Below are 16,294 nucleotides of genomic sequence, written 5' to 3'. Positions count from 1 at the left end.
GCTGCCATCAGAACCAGGATGAAGGGGCGTGGCTTGAACAGCCAACATGGCGGATGTGTAATAGCGGAGCTTCGCTATGCTGCCCGTTTATCCTGCTTAATCTGACTGCAGTGCGGCGAGACGCAGCGGGGGACTTGGAGAGTGCGGCATTTAATATTGCCGCAAGCCTCCCTACCAGGACACACAGGAGGCCGAGTGGTCCAGCGGGGCGGTGTGGCCTCCAGAACAAAATGGCGCACAGAGGAGCGGATCACGCAGCAGAGGGCCTGCGCCGGCCCTGAGAGTGTACGGCCGACAGGAGTGATGCGGAGAGCGCTGGGGGTCCTACGGAGCAGGCAGCTGGGCTGAAAAGGCTGAATGAAGCATGTGCCACATGGTCTCCTGTGGGTGAGGTGAGCAGCGCCCAACTGGGGTGTAAGCTGGGGACAATCAGGGTGTCCTGAAACGGGGGTGCTGCCGCTGCTGTGAGGCCCAAACGCGGGGACCCCTTGATGGTGTGGGGGTTCCCCGAGACTATATTGGCTGCAAAGGGGGCAGATGCAGTCATGACTAGATTTGCTGTGACAGTGCACTGAAGACGGGACTGAGGTAGGTGCATCGTGCGTGCAAAGGTTGAGTTTCTGAGATTGGATGCAGTGGATGCTGCTTGCCAGCAATATTGCCTGAATGAGGGGAGCTGGTGCCGGGTGTGTGATGAGGCAGTAGAACAGACAGCACGGACCAGACATTATCCCCAATTAATACTACTCCCAAGCTACAGAACGCCCTATTGCACTGGACATACTGCGCCAGAAGAGCTTGATACTGCGAAGTAGCCTCGGCTGCCTTTTCTCATGGATGTTATGCTCTTGTCACGCGGGCTCTGACCTGACCCTTGTGCGGCTGCCATTTCTTTAGGGGTGCTCAATGTGGGAGGCAAACGCAAGCTGTAACAGATAGGTCCTGTTGTCCTGCGGACGACTTCAGGTGACCAGCCATAGGCCGTCAGCAAACTTGGGGGTTGCCTCTGGTGTCTCACTATAGGGGAGCCCTGCTGTGGTCGAAGGCCACCATGGATGCTGCAGAACGACCCAGCTCATTAGAGGACAAATTAGATGCTGTACTGCTGGGCATTGATAACATGCGGACCTCTTTGGAGCCTAAAATTGACATAGCCTCCTCTGATCTAAGTCTCCTGCATGTGACCCATAGGAAATTGGCAGAGAGGGCGACGTTAATGAAACGAGATGCCCAGACGTTAACGCAAAAAAAACATAGCCTGGAAACCTCGCTGAAGGTGCTTTCAGACAGAGTGCGAGTACTGGAGGAGTGTTCGGAGGATGCGGAGGGCAGATCCCGCAGGAACAATGTCCGACTGTTGGGTCTGCCTGAGGGAGCTGAGGGACATAATCCTGTGCAGTATATGGAGAACTGGCAGCGAACTGAACTTCCGTCTGGTGCACTCTCTTGCTTTTTCTCCATGGAGCGAGCACACAGGGTGCCGACCAAGCGACCTCTGGTGGGTGCTAATCCGAGACCGCTGGTGATCAGATTTCTTCACTACCGAGATAGAGACGTAGTATTAAATGAGACATGTTCAATGATGGAGGTGCATATGGGGAGTGCCAAAGTGATGTTCTTCCCCGACTACACGGTGGCTATTCAGAAGCAATGTAATAACTTCCTGGTAGTGAAGCGGTGCCTCCGTGAAATGGGTTACACTTATCCTCTCCTCTTTCTGGCTAAGCTCCGTGTGGTGACTGCTGACATCACACACATTTTTGTTACCCCTGAGGAGGCATGGCACTGGCTTGAGAGTTCCGATGGTGATACCGAATCTTTGCTAAGATCGGAGCTACCGAGAGGCGGTGCAGCACGGAGGCATCGCAGGGGACAGTACAGGATGAGAGCACGTGAAGGGGGAGCCTACCTGCAGTCCCTGACATGGAACAAAGAATACAGGAACAGCGTAGTGCACTGCAACAGGTGGCCACACTTTCGAATGCAGAGCGGTGCACTAGCCTGGAAGCACGGGGCTCCCAATCCTCAGATGGGGAAAGTTCTGCTGCTACATGGCCCTCTATGCAGAGCTCGCATAATCCACTAGATGTCACCCCGCAGACATCGGACATTCTCTTTTGAGCTCAACTGCCCGCCAGCCTATGGCTTGTCTCTCTCTATGAACAGAATTGTCATTAATCTGTAGCCACACGCACTGTACCATTTAAAAAGTGGCATATGTTTGACTCCACATGCTACTAAGTTTGATAGGCTCTCAGCTAGTTGTCCTTACCGTGAGGATACCTTTATGTTGATTTAGTTGTTCTCAACTGGTTTTGGCGGACACAGGTTCCGGTGTACTGCTCCTTTGGTATTCATTATGACATGGTTTCAATATGTTGATTGCTATTGTTTGCTCATATCCCAGTTCAGCGCTAGGCGACGCATGAAGGCACTCACCACACATTGTTCAGTCCTTTTGCACATCACATGGCCACAGTCAGATGTGTGGCATCTATGTTCAGCATCATCATTTATTGGTAATATGAAAGATGGTGCACATTAAAGTGGTTATGGGGAATATACGTGGAATGCACACTCCTGGGCACAGATATGCAGTCTACTCCTATCTGAAACGACATGGTGCCCTATCTCACTGTTGCAGGAATCACATCTAATGAGTTCAAAAGCAGACACACTTAGAAGAAAATGGCGCGGCCAAGGGTACTCCACAAACTACTCATCCTATGCGCGGGGAGTGCCGTTATGGATAGGTCCGGGGGTTCCATTCCATCTGTTAAAACAGGTTGCGGACACAGATGGCTGTTATGTGTTCCTCAACGGTCGACTAAGTGGCTGTCAAATTCTCCTTGGCAACGTATACACTCCCATTGTAGATCAGACTACTTTTCTAAACAAACTCAGTTGACTGCTGACGTGCTGGGGTGACATACCGTGGCTGATTGGGGAGATTATTAATTGCGTATTAGATACGTACCTGGACAGATGCTTTCCGCCATCAGCGCGCACCACTGCCATATCCAATGCACACTCTCTTGTAACATGGCTGCACCACTGGTAGTTGACGGACGTTTGGCGATATTAAAATGCGGAGGCGAGAGTGTACCCCTTCTACTCGGCACTGCATGATCTGCATGTACGGCTTGATAGGTTACTCTGCAGGCCCGTTCTGCTTCAGGCGGTTGTGGGGACGGATTATTTGGGCTGTACTAATTCGGATCACAATCCTCAACACCATCAACTCAAATGGGGCGGGTCTACACAATCCCCTGTTCCTACGTGGAGTATGCAGCCAACTGTGCTGGAGGACTCAGCATTCTGCGAGTCGACAGGCCAACAGATCATTCATTATTTTGAGCTAGATGCGGACACAGCATCTTCCTGTTCAATAGAGTTGGAAGTGTTTAACACTGCATTGAGGGGTCACTGTATGGGTTCGGTATTGGACCACGTAGGCAGCTGGACCGGGAGGTGTCCGAGATAGAGCAACAGCTGTTGCGACATGAGTCAGAAGTCGTGCAGAACCCCAGTGCCCTTTCCCGATTGCTAGACGTGCAGAAAAGCCATGCAGAGCTTCTTGAGCGATTGCAATGCCTTAATTATGCGGCACACTCTGTTAATGTACATGCGCGGGCGGATAGAGCTGGTGCTCTATTTGCCCGCTTAATAAGACAGGAGACCACCCCTAGCTCGGTGCTATCTATTCGGATGCTGTCCGGTGATTTATTGTACATGCAGGACTTGATACATAAGGCATTTCATACTCATTACGAATCTCTATATGCCTTTATCTCCTCTACTCCCCTACAGGTTGTACAGCGGTTCCTTGCAGGAGTGTCTCTGCCCTGTATTACGGATGAGCTTTGTCTGGAATTAGATAATCCTTTATTGTTGACTGAGATTCGGGAGGCCATTAATTCACTTGCAAATGGCAAGGCGCCTGGCCCGGGTGGGCTGCTCGCTGAATTTTATAAGGCCTACGCAGTCCAGCTGGCCCCTCTGCTGCTCGCTCTATACGAGGAGTCCTTGACGCTAGCGTGTTTGCCCAATACGTTACAAGAGGCCATGATAGTCTTCCTTCTTAAGCCGCATAAGGGCCCCACTGATCTACACTCCTATAGGCCATTGGTGCTTTTAAACACAGATTATAAAATATTAGCCAAGGTGATTGCAGCACGTCTAGCCCCACTGGTGCCCTCCTTGATACATGAGGACCAGAATGTCTTTGTGCCGGGTCGCACAACATCTCTAAATCTACGTAGATTCTTTTGAGTGCTACGATATGCTCCCCAACATTGGCCATGGATGGGTTGCTTGGTGATTGACCTGGAAAAGGCATTTGACTCATTGGAGTGGCCTTACCTTTTTCAGTCCTGCTGAAATACAGATTTGGCCCTCGCTTTATACAATTGGTGAAACTGTTGTACACGTATCCATTGGCCCGTAGCAGAATGGGACATTTGGTGTCGTCCCCCATACCAGTCAGAAGAGACACAAGGCAGGGATGTCCACTGTCCCCCCCTCCTTTTTGCTCTTGCTTTTGGGGGATACCACTGGGTGATGGGACACATCTGGTCTCTCTGTACGCAGATGACCTTCTGGTATATATTAAAGACCTGGCGGATTTTCTTAGTGACATCATGCCTCTGCTCAACGAGCATGCAAGGGTTTCTGGACTACGAGTTAATTGGACCAAGTCCTGTATTTTCCCATTGTCACCTATGACTTCTCTAATCCAAGCATCTATACCCACAGATATTGCATGGCAGCCTGCCACATTTAGGTACTTAGGGGTACGGGTATACCATGCAGAGTCGGATATATTCAATGGAAACTTGACATGTACCATGTCCAACTTGTGTTGTCAGATGGCATTCTGGAAGACATTGCCATTGACGGTCATGGGCAGGGTAGTCCTTGTTAAAATGATAGCGCTATCTCGACTATTATATTACTTCATCAACCTACCACTCTATATTTCAGCCTCTTTTTTCCCGGTCCATAGAACAAGAAGTGAGTAGATTCATTTGGAACAGGTCCCGCTGCAGAGTGGCCCTCTCTAAGCTTGATCGCCCATTGAAATAGGGTGGTTTAGCACTGCCACATCTAGAACACTGCTATATAGCTGTGCAGTTCCAATGGGTGGCCAGTTGGCTCTCATCAAAGCAGTTAGCGGACATGGCCACGGATCTGCCAGCGTGGCCACAAAGTAAGTTGCTACGCTTATTTCATCCCTGTGCTAAATCTGCAGCGCCAAACCCTATGCTACTGAATCTAGCATATCATTGTTTCCGCAGATGTTGTTACCTCACCAGAGACACCGTGCACTATGCACCAGCCATACTGTTGCTGAGAAAACCACGTGGCACATGTGACACATCAGCTGTGGAACTAGCAGCCTGGCATGCAGTAGGAATATACACACTAGGAGACCTATACACTGATGGCAACCTTAACAGCCATGGCGCATTGATGGAGGCCACTGGATTGCATCTAGGTACCTTTATGTTGTACAACTCCCTTAAACAAACATTGAAACAAGCATGGGGAGACCTCACAGAAGAACTCCATATGCACTACACATTACAGTACCTACATATCTTTGGGGAAGGATGACATTTAATACACTGGATAGCATACTCCCTACGTCTCCATACGACTGGCCCGCTCGTGCCCCTCCGAGATAAGTGGGAGGGAGACAGGGGGGAACCTTTCACAGACAGAGAATGGGTAACAATACTAGAGACCACCACATTTGTACCCCGCAATATGCAATTTCACCTTTTTCAATATTATGTCACACAAAGGGCTTACCTTACCCTCGACAAGATCAATAGATATTTTAACCGTGTGGATGAAGCTTGTCCTCGGTGTCAGTGCTTAGGGGCGGGCTTGCTACACATGATGTGGTCGTGTCCCACCCTGAGTCAATATTGGACCTCAGTCCATGCACGCTTGATGTATTGTGTGGGCTGACCCTTACTGTTGACCTGGGAGGCATGTGTCTTGGGATTGTTTCCAAGGGGTAAAAAATTGAAAGCAATGTCCCGTTTTTTGGATCTGGGGTTGTTAGTGGCCAAACGCCTTATAACTTGTAGATGGCAATCTTGTGAGCCACCAGCCTAAGAAGCATGGCTAAGATTGCTGGCTATTTGGGCGAGGGCTGAGTTCACGGCCCTCCAGCGCGAGGAAGCGTTGGGACTGCAAAAATATCCCCTTGCGGCGGGAGCTAACATTAACAGACCTGTACACCCCACTGACGCCGGCACTTGCTTCACTTTGATTTCCCGGAAATTGGTGATGGAGTATTGGCAGCATCCACACTCGGTTCAGAATGCTACAGAACTGTATATGTAATTAACACAAATGCACACTCCTTTTAGATGTGGGGATTCTAGGCTGATTGAGGGCTACATGGCATAGATGTGTGGGAGTAATGTGCTAGATGTTTATAAACTGTACAACAATTTTACTGAATTCATAATGTGGGTGCTCAGATTCATGTTGCCAGCGACTTTGTTCCCCCCCTAGGATTGCTGTTACGACTTGCTATTGATAATGGCCAGATGGGTCAGATGGATCATTACTATGCAATATGTTGTGTTAACATATAAAAGAAATAAAGAAATATATAAAAACAAAAGCAGAATCGGGTTGAAGTGACTAAGGAGGAGGGCAATGCTCAGTACCCTGGCCGAACCTGTGGAGAGACAGACATGATCTGCACAAGAAGAGAAGGGTTCCCCACAGTGGATTTTGACAGTGAGGTCCACCTTGGTATTGTGTGCAATAGAGTGAACAGGCACTTCTGCAAGTATGGGTAGGGCCACCCTTTGGAACATTTGCATCATTGGTTAAGGAGGGGCCAGGAGTTACCCCCATCTACACTTTCTGGATCTGTGAAAAACAGAAGAGAACTGGACCTGCTGTCTGTGAACCGATAGGAGTCCTAAAGGACTGGACCTGCTCTCCCTTCTACCTAGGACCTATAAGTGGACTTCAAGGGTTAGGTACATTATGCTTTTTTTAAAGATCCTAGCTGACCATTTCCAACTGGACCTGACCAGTACCTTGCTGGTGGCTTTCTTGGTTTGGGCCTCGACCCCCAAGTCCTATTCCTGAAGTCCTGAAGTCCTGGGTCCCTTGGCAGTGTATAACTGGACTTTATAGGGAAGTACCCCTTTTGACATGGACATCCACATTTTTTGCCACTGGTACTGAGGTTTTTTGACTGAAGGTGCACTGGGTTCCTGCTAACCACATCCCCAGTGCCAGTACTCTTTTCCTGAAAACAAGATAAAAAGGTCTAATTGTACACAATTGGCACACAATTTAGCACCACTGTAAGTCCCAAGAAAATGGTACCCCTGGTACCTAGGGTCCACGTACTAAATGTAATATGCCACCAAAAGGGACCCCCCTACAAATTGCATGCAACCTGCCATTGTAGACTGTGGGGGTTATTCTAACTTTGGAGGAGGTGTTAATCCGTCCCAAAAGTGACGGAAAAGTGACGGATTTACCACCAGCCGTATTACGAGTCCATTATATCCTATGGAACTCGTAATACGGCTGGTGGTATATCCGTCACTTTACTGTCACTTTTGGGACGGATTAACACTCCTCCAAAGTTAGAATAACCCCCTGTGTGTCTTGGTGCAAACCATGATTGAAAACACAACATGGCACACTCATTGTGTGACATGCCCAAGTCACTGCATCTAATATGTGTAAGTCACTCCCTACATCAGGCCTTAGAGTGTTAAGGCAGGGTACATTATATTTTATGTGAGAAAATATCTGCATGAGCAGATATGCCCCAGTGATGTCTAGTGTGATTACTAGACATTACAAGTGAACAGGAAAGCAATCTTAAGTATGTACTTGGCACTGGACATTAGGAGTTACCAAGCTACATAATGACTTCACGGAAACCTATGGTGTTTGGTATCAAACATCTCATCTTATTAAATGCATACTGATGCTGGTGTTGAATTTATTATGACATGCACCCAGAGAACACCTTAGAGGTGCCTCTAAAAACCTACTAGTCCTCTGGAGTGCTGGCTGACTGGTATTGACCAGCCCGTCACAATCACATATGAGTTTCTGACACCTTCGAGGTGGGAGCCCATGCTCTCAGAAGCCAGCTCTGGAGGACGGTGTTATCATCTCCTCCAGCAGGATAGCTAGTGAATCTGCATACCAAGGCCAAGGTCTTCAATGTCCCTACTGCCTTTGATAAGCAAACCATGCTTTCCTCAGACCTGGGAGATGCTACCCCTGCCATGAGACCCATTTGCACCAGGACATCTCTGAAATTAGCTATGCTGGTAGGCATGCTGCATAACCTGGCTAGTCACACCCCTAAGGTGGGCTGCCTGATGTGCTCCATGAAGAAAGAGTTCCACCATCTTGCTATGTATGGAGCTAGTAACTCTGGGACAGGGTTGTGCCTACTCCCCACGGGAAGTGGCCATATAGGTGGTGTAGTCACCCCAGGGGTAAGTAGCACATTGGCTACTACCCTACAGTCCCCTAAACACCCCTAAATTGAGTATTTACATGGCCCCTGACACCAGAAACTCTGATTTGACTGACTGAAGAAGTAGTGGGCAAAGAAGAGCTAACCAACACAAGAACTGTGGACTAGCTGAGGACTTTAGCACAATATCCTGCCTACCTGCTCCGGTTCAGAAAGTTGCAAAGACCCAACTTGTCCTGCAGCTGTGCATCCTCCAAAAGCCTCGGATGGCTGCCAGCACTTTGCCAACCCACCAGCATCTTCCTTGGAGTGGAAGAGCCACTTCCCTGCACCAACAAGCGCCAACTTCGACTGCCTGGTTCCTTGTTTTGCTGAACATAGGGTCCACCATGGGAGGATCTCATCAGGAAGCAGATTTCGAGTGTCCAAGAGTGCAGGCCCATCAACTCATCCAGCCTTCGAGATGCTGACCCTGCCAGGAGCCTCCCTGTACCAATGCCAGTTGCAAGCATCAAGGCTTGTTTGTGTTCAGCTGGAACAATACTGCCACAAAAACATACCTGCACATCAAGAGACTTTAACAGAGGCCAGTTCCATGCCAGACATTTTTCTGCTGCGTTTCTTTCCTCTCTTCTTTGGGTACCCCAAGAACCAGGAGAGCCTCTAACTAGCAGGCCAGTTGGACAAAACACCTATGCACCTGAGCCCCCCAGCCTGAGGGCATTGATACCGATGGTGTCTCTGTGGAGCTGAAACCCTCAAGGACGAAGCCCCCTCTTTTTTGGGTTCAGAAAGACCAGTCACCCAGTCTCCACTTGCAGCACTTTTCTTTCAGGTACAGATCCCATTGACTTCAACATGTAGCATCTGGGGCTACCACTTCGAGGAGAACCTCTGCACCTGGATACAACAGGGCAGGTAACCCGAAACTGCTGGTGGTTCTGAAGAACTTGGCCCGACTCACCTTAAGTTGAGAAGAACAGTACTGTAAGTCAATTGCAAGTGACCCTGTGCAAGGTATGTTTCACTATAGGTTAACATTACCTCATTCAGGGCTCATGCCTCAGATTTGACACCTGTATTTTTTATAATTCTTAAAATTGCTAATTTGAAAAGTACTTATATGATTTTGTAGGTCTTGGTGGCTAAATTAATATAAACATCTGTACTATTTTTCTGAATTGGTCTTGAGTTTCTTCTTGAGCGTGTGTCTCATTTTTTGACTGTGTGTTCAACAAATGCTACCCTACCATCTTGTAAGCCTAAACTGGTCACCCACACTACTACAAAAGAGAGCATTTAGGGTAATTACTTTAACCTCTGTCAATCAAAAAAGGTAGCCTTTATCTGCATAGTGTACTCCTACAGTGGTACACTGCATAGATAGCCACCTTCCTACAGACTTCACCTACCACTCCTTAAAAAGCGGACTTAGAAAATGTTTGGACTTCTAGACATCTGGAGGACTAAGGCAAACTATCCCAGTTTATCCAACCAGGGTGCAACCTCTCCGGGCTAAGAAATCAGGGGCCGAATTTAAGAAAAGTGGTGCTGCATCCAATGCAGCGCCACTTTTCTTGCACCCCCCCTGCGCACCTTCAACGCCAGCATGTGTGCACTGTATTTATGATCAGGCACACCACGGTGGTATTAGGAACTATAGCAGCAAAAGTTTTTACGCTATTGTGGCACTTTGCTCCACTAGTGTCAAAACCGTTGACGCTAGTGGAGCAAAGTGCAAGGAGGCCTATTGATTCCAATGGGTGCGTACTTTTAACACATGCTTTTAGCAGGCGTTAAAAATGATGCTTGAAGATGCACCATTTTGGCAGACCTCCTTAAACTGGAATGCGCCCTTTACATACATTATGCATGGGGCATGCATAATGTGGCTCAAAGGGTTACAAAGTGGTGCAATGCATGCATTGCGCCACTTTGTAAATATGGCATTGGAAAAAGGCCGCCTTAGCATAAAAAAATCACGCTAGGGCGGTGATAAAGTGGCGCAAGGGCCTCTTAAATATGCCCCCAGGTTTCTCCAGCTGGGAGCTCTTCTGCAGCACCAAATCCAATTCAGTGGACTCTGGGAGAGAAGGTATTGGACCTTGTGGAACACAACATGGGATACAGCTGCAGCCTTGTCTCCCTGAAGGATTATGAGCTCTATTAAGGAGAATAAGTCTAAAGGAACAATCTAGACTGGGCAAAAGATCAAAAGTATTGAACCACCAAGAGGATTTCCCTGGGAATGAAATTTGAACTTTTCCCTCTTAGAGCTTTTCATGCTAACACTAAGGACTTCAACTGTATCTTTCCCAATGCCTAACCATCTCCATGAGGACTTCCTTAAAGAAAGTTTTCTGCCTTCACCTGGGGAAGAATGATGACTTTCACAAATAGAATATGTCTGAAAGCAAGACCTCCAACCAGTCAAAGCCTGGATTGCTTCATTGCAGTTAGATTCAAATGACACCTAGGTCCCGGTCTATCGTGACCACTGATGTTTTTACTAGATTTCACTGTACTTTAATAAACTGAAGTGAGATTTTTTTGATTGTACTGTGCTTATGTCTTTTTATATTTTTATGGTATTCCTTAATGATTTACACATTTTCTTTAAGTAAATTAAGCCTGTCTGGCCTGTGCCATAGCTTCCAAGGGTTGATTTCAGGTTTAAATTATTGAAACCTTCAACTGTACCTACAAAAATAGTGCCTTTGGTACCTGTGGTGGAACTCAATCTACCACTTTTCACATTATCCTTCAACAGCAAACAATAACCTCATGGTACTGAAAAAATGTTCATACACTGAGCTCCTTTAAGCCTGCCCTCCTCTTCAAGCATCACCTTAGCTATGTGGTGTCCTGCAAATTATAGACACCGGCTGATAATCCCCATTATCCTGCTCTGACCTTCCCACTCAGCACTCTGTTACACTGTAGCTATTTTGCCACCAACAAAAAAGTCACTAACATTCCTAAAGTTACTGCATGACTACTGATGTAATAACAAACCTGGGCCCTGATTTATACAATTGTATTTTGTACGTTTTTTTGCGTCAAAAAATGATGCAAATGCATCGTAAAAAAAAGTATAAATCAGGGCCTTGGTGTTCACATCAAGAAAACACGTTATGTTTCTAAGCACTGCAGTGTTCATTTACACTCCTGAGTAGTCTATTGAACCATGTTTCTAATTAAAAAAAAGTTTCAACAACAAAATGAGACTAGCAAAGCCAAATGTTATGTATATTTAATATATATGACATTTACTCCTAAGCAATATTGTCATGGTTAACAACAAATTTGAGGCACTGAGGGAAAACGTCATAGCTCAGGGAAATTGTCCTAGCGTACTGACATAGGTCCTGACCTGCTTCCTTGTATGAAACTGAGATACAAAGTTAAACAATCTGAGATTTATTAACCCAAACTGAAAATGGTTTAAAAATAACTTCCAGGTCTCAGCTAGTGTGCTCTATCCTTGGCAACAAAATTCAGGTTGGTGCTCACTGTTACTGATCAGATCCTGGCCTTAAAACATCTACTTCATTTAAGGAAGAATTTGAACAGAAATAAGATGGAGGCGAATAAACCGCAAACATTACTTAAAACACCCTGGTTGAATCTTTTTTTAACAGAAATGGTCTTTAATATAATGGATTCCAAGATAATTGACTCTTTGATCCACAAATAATGTTGAGAAAAGCTTGCTGTTCCTAAAATAGAGTGAAATGTCATTATAAATATCCGTTTTCTAAATGACATCCTTTGTTATTTTTCACTCTATGAAATTGCAGAGAGGCGAGCATACATGTCACACACTGTTTCCTACTGTAACACTTTATTTGCTCGCGAGGGTAGCCATTAAGTAATGCAGCCTCTGCTTTTTAAAATATGTTTATTATGGCTAGGTGCTCTATTTTGTTTTGAGAACAACAGCCTTTTCCCAAATTTACTTCTACCCTTCGTTAACTTTGGACCACTGGACACACAATAACGCTGACCTGGTCCTTAACTATTCTAAGTCCAGTCGACTTGAGGTCTAGCGCTGGACCTTACATTAGTGAGTTCCGGTGAAGATTATATCGAAATATTGACAGTCATTACAAATGGAGTCATTCAAATCTCATTTATTTTTCAGTCAAAAACGTTTTTTTCTACTATCAGCCCGATGTAATGTATCAAGGGCATTTTGCTCCCACTTTGTGAATCACGTAGGGCCGACCTAGTGGGGAGAGGCGAGACTACTTGCTCAACTCGATGTTTTCAAAAACGGTAAACAGCTTAAATCAGCGACTGTCGTGTTAATGGGCATTCCCGTTTGAGAATGCAAATGCACCAACTTAGGTCTACTGTCCCTTGTAGGCCACCATTTTTTCAGTTGCAGGAGGGTTGCAAATAGCTACCTGCCCAACTAATATTCATTGTCAGGTCAGTTTGAGTCGTCTGTGAATGGGTAATTTGCAATGCAAACTCTTTGTACAGGTCACATGTCAAATTACGTACCTGTTCACAAATCAGCCAGTGCACACTTTGCATATCTTTTTTGTAAATATGTATTAGTATATCGGGCTCCATATAGACTTAAAATGCAAAAATATTATGGGAAACTATGTAGGAAAATATCCATGTGAAGCATATGCGCTTACTCATTTAAGCATATCAGGTCAGTGATTTAGGCAATGGCTTTTCCTGAAGAAAAAAAAAGCTACTGAGCAATATCAGCATTAAAAATCCTAAAAAACAACCAAGCAACATTCTGAGATAAATATAATGCATGACTACAAATTGTATCTAGTAGAACTTTATTCGTGTGAATACAAGTTTATATTTGGCTCAATATCATATGAATCTTAACTCATAACATTGCATGTTTGAACATGTAGCTTATTGCGGAAACAGTAACATGTAAGTGCATTACCCACATGAAGTGGAACTGGAAAAGACATCTTGTCAAGGTAACATAGTGATTCCTTCACAAGCCCTTGTGCCATGTTAGGAAACACCTTGCAAGCCTTTACATCTAATGAAAATTGTGTAAATGGATTGAACTTTGTAGGACCATTTGTGCAAACAGATTTGGCTAGATTGCTGACAATCGATGCTAACAACTGATGCACCCTAGGAGATGCATGTTATCTTGTATCAGTTCAATGAATCAGAGGGGTGCATAATTGACAATAAATACCTGCATGAGTTTAAATATGTGTGAGATGTAATTAGCCAAATCCTAGCTACAAATCATCAGAGCACTGTTCAAAGTCGGATAAGCATTAGGAGGTAGAGAGAATGGTGAGGCGTACATGGAGTGAGGATTGACATGGGTGCCAGGGAGTGATGAGATATTGTCTCAAGATAAAAGATGTCAGCTCCTTGAAGATGTGCAGGAGGGCAGATGTCTGGCAGATCTATAAGAGATCATAGTTCTAGACTTTTGTGGTGCAAATCAGGAAGTTTCATCTGTTGTCATCTGCTCCATGGAAAAGGCACAACAAAATCTTCTTGTGAAATACACTATAGATGATACAGCTGATCTTGAATGTGATGCAGGCCAACAAGGAAGTCAGGCTCACGAACCCCTCTTGCACCCTCTGTACTGTGGGTTTGGAGCACAGGGCTCATGTTGTATTTCCCCTGTGGCACTTCATGGCCTCCTGCAACACGAGGCCATACATTCCCCAGGGCCTGTGGTCACACTCCACTTATCCCCTTTGCAGGCTCCCTCTCAGAGCACACAAATCCTTTGAATGTCATGTACCATTATTCACTTAGTTTGGTTTACACAGTTGTGAAAGAGTGCCATGGTTTTCCAGGTTTATTGGCTCCAACTGCCATGACCTGTTAACTGTACCTGCTAATATTAATCGATTCCACTGGTTAATGTTAATTGGTTCCATCTGCCATGGGTTAGCACTGAACGGGCTGACTTCAGTAGAGGTCAAATCCACTATGTTGACACTTGTTCTCTCTCATGGCTCGTTTGGAAATTTCGAGTCTTGCATGTGAGCCACCTGCCTTTCAGGAATCAGCCACACCCATTGAGTATTTAAACTGCGCCCAAAGCTGAGTAGGTGCTTGGCCTTGTTCCAGCTCTGAACAAGCATCATCCCCGCATTCACCTTCTGAGTTGACCAGAGTCCTTCAGCACTCTAGTCTTCCTCAGTCCAAGCCTCCCTGCTGCTCCTGTGATCCTGACTCCGTCAACGTTTCCATTGTCTTTGGGTTCAGTGCGACAATTCCTCTTTCTCTTTGGCTCCCTGCACCACAGCCACAAAGTTTTCCTGTGTATTCCGGTTGAAGGAATAAAGACAAGGCTGAGTACTTGATCTCGTTTAGAGAGCACTGAACTATAGATTAAGCATTTGACTAAAGACAAGACTGAGTTCTTTGAAAGAGAAAACTTGTTTTTCAGAAATTGGACATTATTTTTGTTCTCAACATTTCTATAGTCAGCACTCTGGACACATTTACAGAGCGGGCACGCCAACTTAATTGCAACAAAACTGAAAACCCTCCCATCAGCAAATTGTTGTAAGGGGAATAAGAAAAGATTTTAGAGCGCACTATATGTATTCGAGCTTTAATTGAAAACTGTATGTTAAGCAATTCTTGTGAGTGCCTGAAACTCCAAATTTAATTCTGATTTGTACTTGCTCTCATGCAATATTTGTGATGAAGCCTTTAAGTGTCTACTATTGTAAATAACTACTTAATCACTATATGCTGAGAACTGTCAGAAAACAATTCTCCTTGTTGTTTCCAGTACTTTGCATCCACACCAACACCAAAAGGTCCAGGGGATGCAGACCCTCTTACGCAGTGTCTCAAGGCAGCAGAGCAGACCTGGTGCCACAAGTCCATCTCTTCTTATTTTATCCAAACCCCCTTCCCTTCAGGGCTTTGGGATTGTGGTTCCTTGATCATTGGCTGCTCTTTTGGGAGATAGGAGGTCCAGCATTGTCTCCGCTGTTGGAACTAGGTGAGTGTGTGACAGTGTAGTTTGTTGAGGGCAGCTGTGATTCTACCTAATTTGTTCATAATATGTTTTGGTCAGATTAGATGCACCTCTGTTTTTTATATTACATTTTATTAATAGTGTGTGTTTAGGAATAAGATGTGATGTGAAGCCAACAATGACCAATGATGATGAACTTGAATAAGTTAGCATGTGCTTTGGTGTTGCCCATTTAATGGCCTGCATATATGATCACCAGTTGGGATGGAGGTTTGGTGCTAACACTCATAAATGAAATTCACATTTTGGTCCTTCAACCAAACACATTTCTTTATAAAATCTGAATGTGTTGTCACTGTCCATGTCCTGTCAGCATCCCAACCTCAGTATGACACGTGGGTGACTGGCTTATCCATATCTTGATGAACAAATTGCAAATTTGATTATTTTTAAATTTAAGATGTGCAATTTGTCAAATATAGTTTGTGATTCCCCAAATATTTATAGGCCAAATCGTTAAGTCTACAGTTAGAGCACTCGTATAACCTTTCTCGCTTAAGATGTCATTTAAAGAATTAATTTTCAGTCATAAGAAATACAGTTCAGAGTATTAATGTACATGGGCCAAAGATCTGTGTGTAACTAGACAATTCCAGGTTCTAATTTTCTGCAGGGCTGACTCAGCTTTTATAATGAATACTAGTTAGTTTGGTAATAGCCTTTCATTTACAGCACTACAAAATGTCCAATTCTACAGTAGAAAATCATAACTAACCACACAAGTGATTTGTTTTAGTCAACAATGTTCCTTTTCCTTAAACAACTAATTACAGTACTGTATCTATGTTACT

The 16,294-nt window shown here is 45.2% G+C and overlaps 1 protein-coding gene across 3 annotated transcripts in view; it reads right to left on the bottom strand.

Annotated features, from left to right (window-relative positions):
* The window catches only part of LOC138266189 (solute carrier family 2, facilitated glucose transporter member 11-like), a 307,604-nt gene that overhangs the window by 13,091 nt on the left and 278,219 nt on the right, over window positions 1-16,294 (bottom strand). The gene's annotated exons all lie outside the window — the stretch shown is intronic.

Source organism: Pleurodeles waltl, chromosome 11 (genome assembly GCF_031143425.1).
Source record: "Pleurodeles waltl isolate 20211129_DDA chromosome 11, aPleWal1.hap1.20221129, whole genome shotgun sequence".
Taxonomy (NCBI): domain Eukaryota; kingdom Metazoa; phylum Chordata; class Amphibia; order Caudata; family Salamandridae; genus Pleurodeles; species Pleurodeles waltl.
Note: the sequence above shows the minus strand (reverse complement) of the source record. Positions and strands in the feature narration are given on the sequence as shown.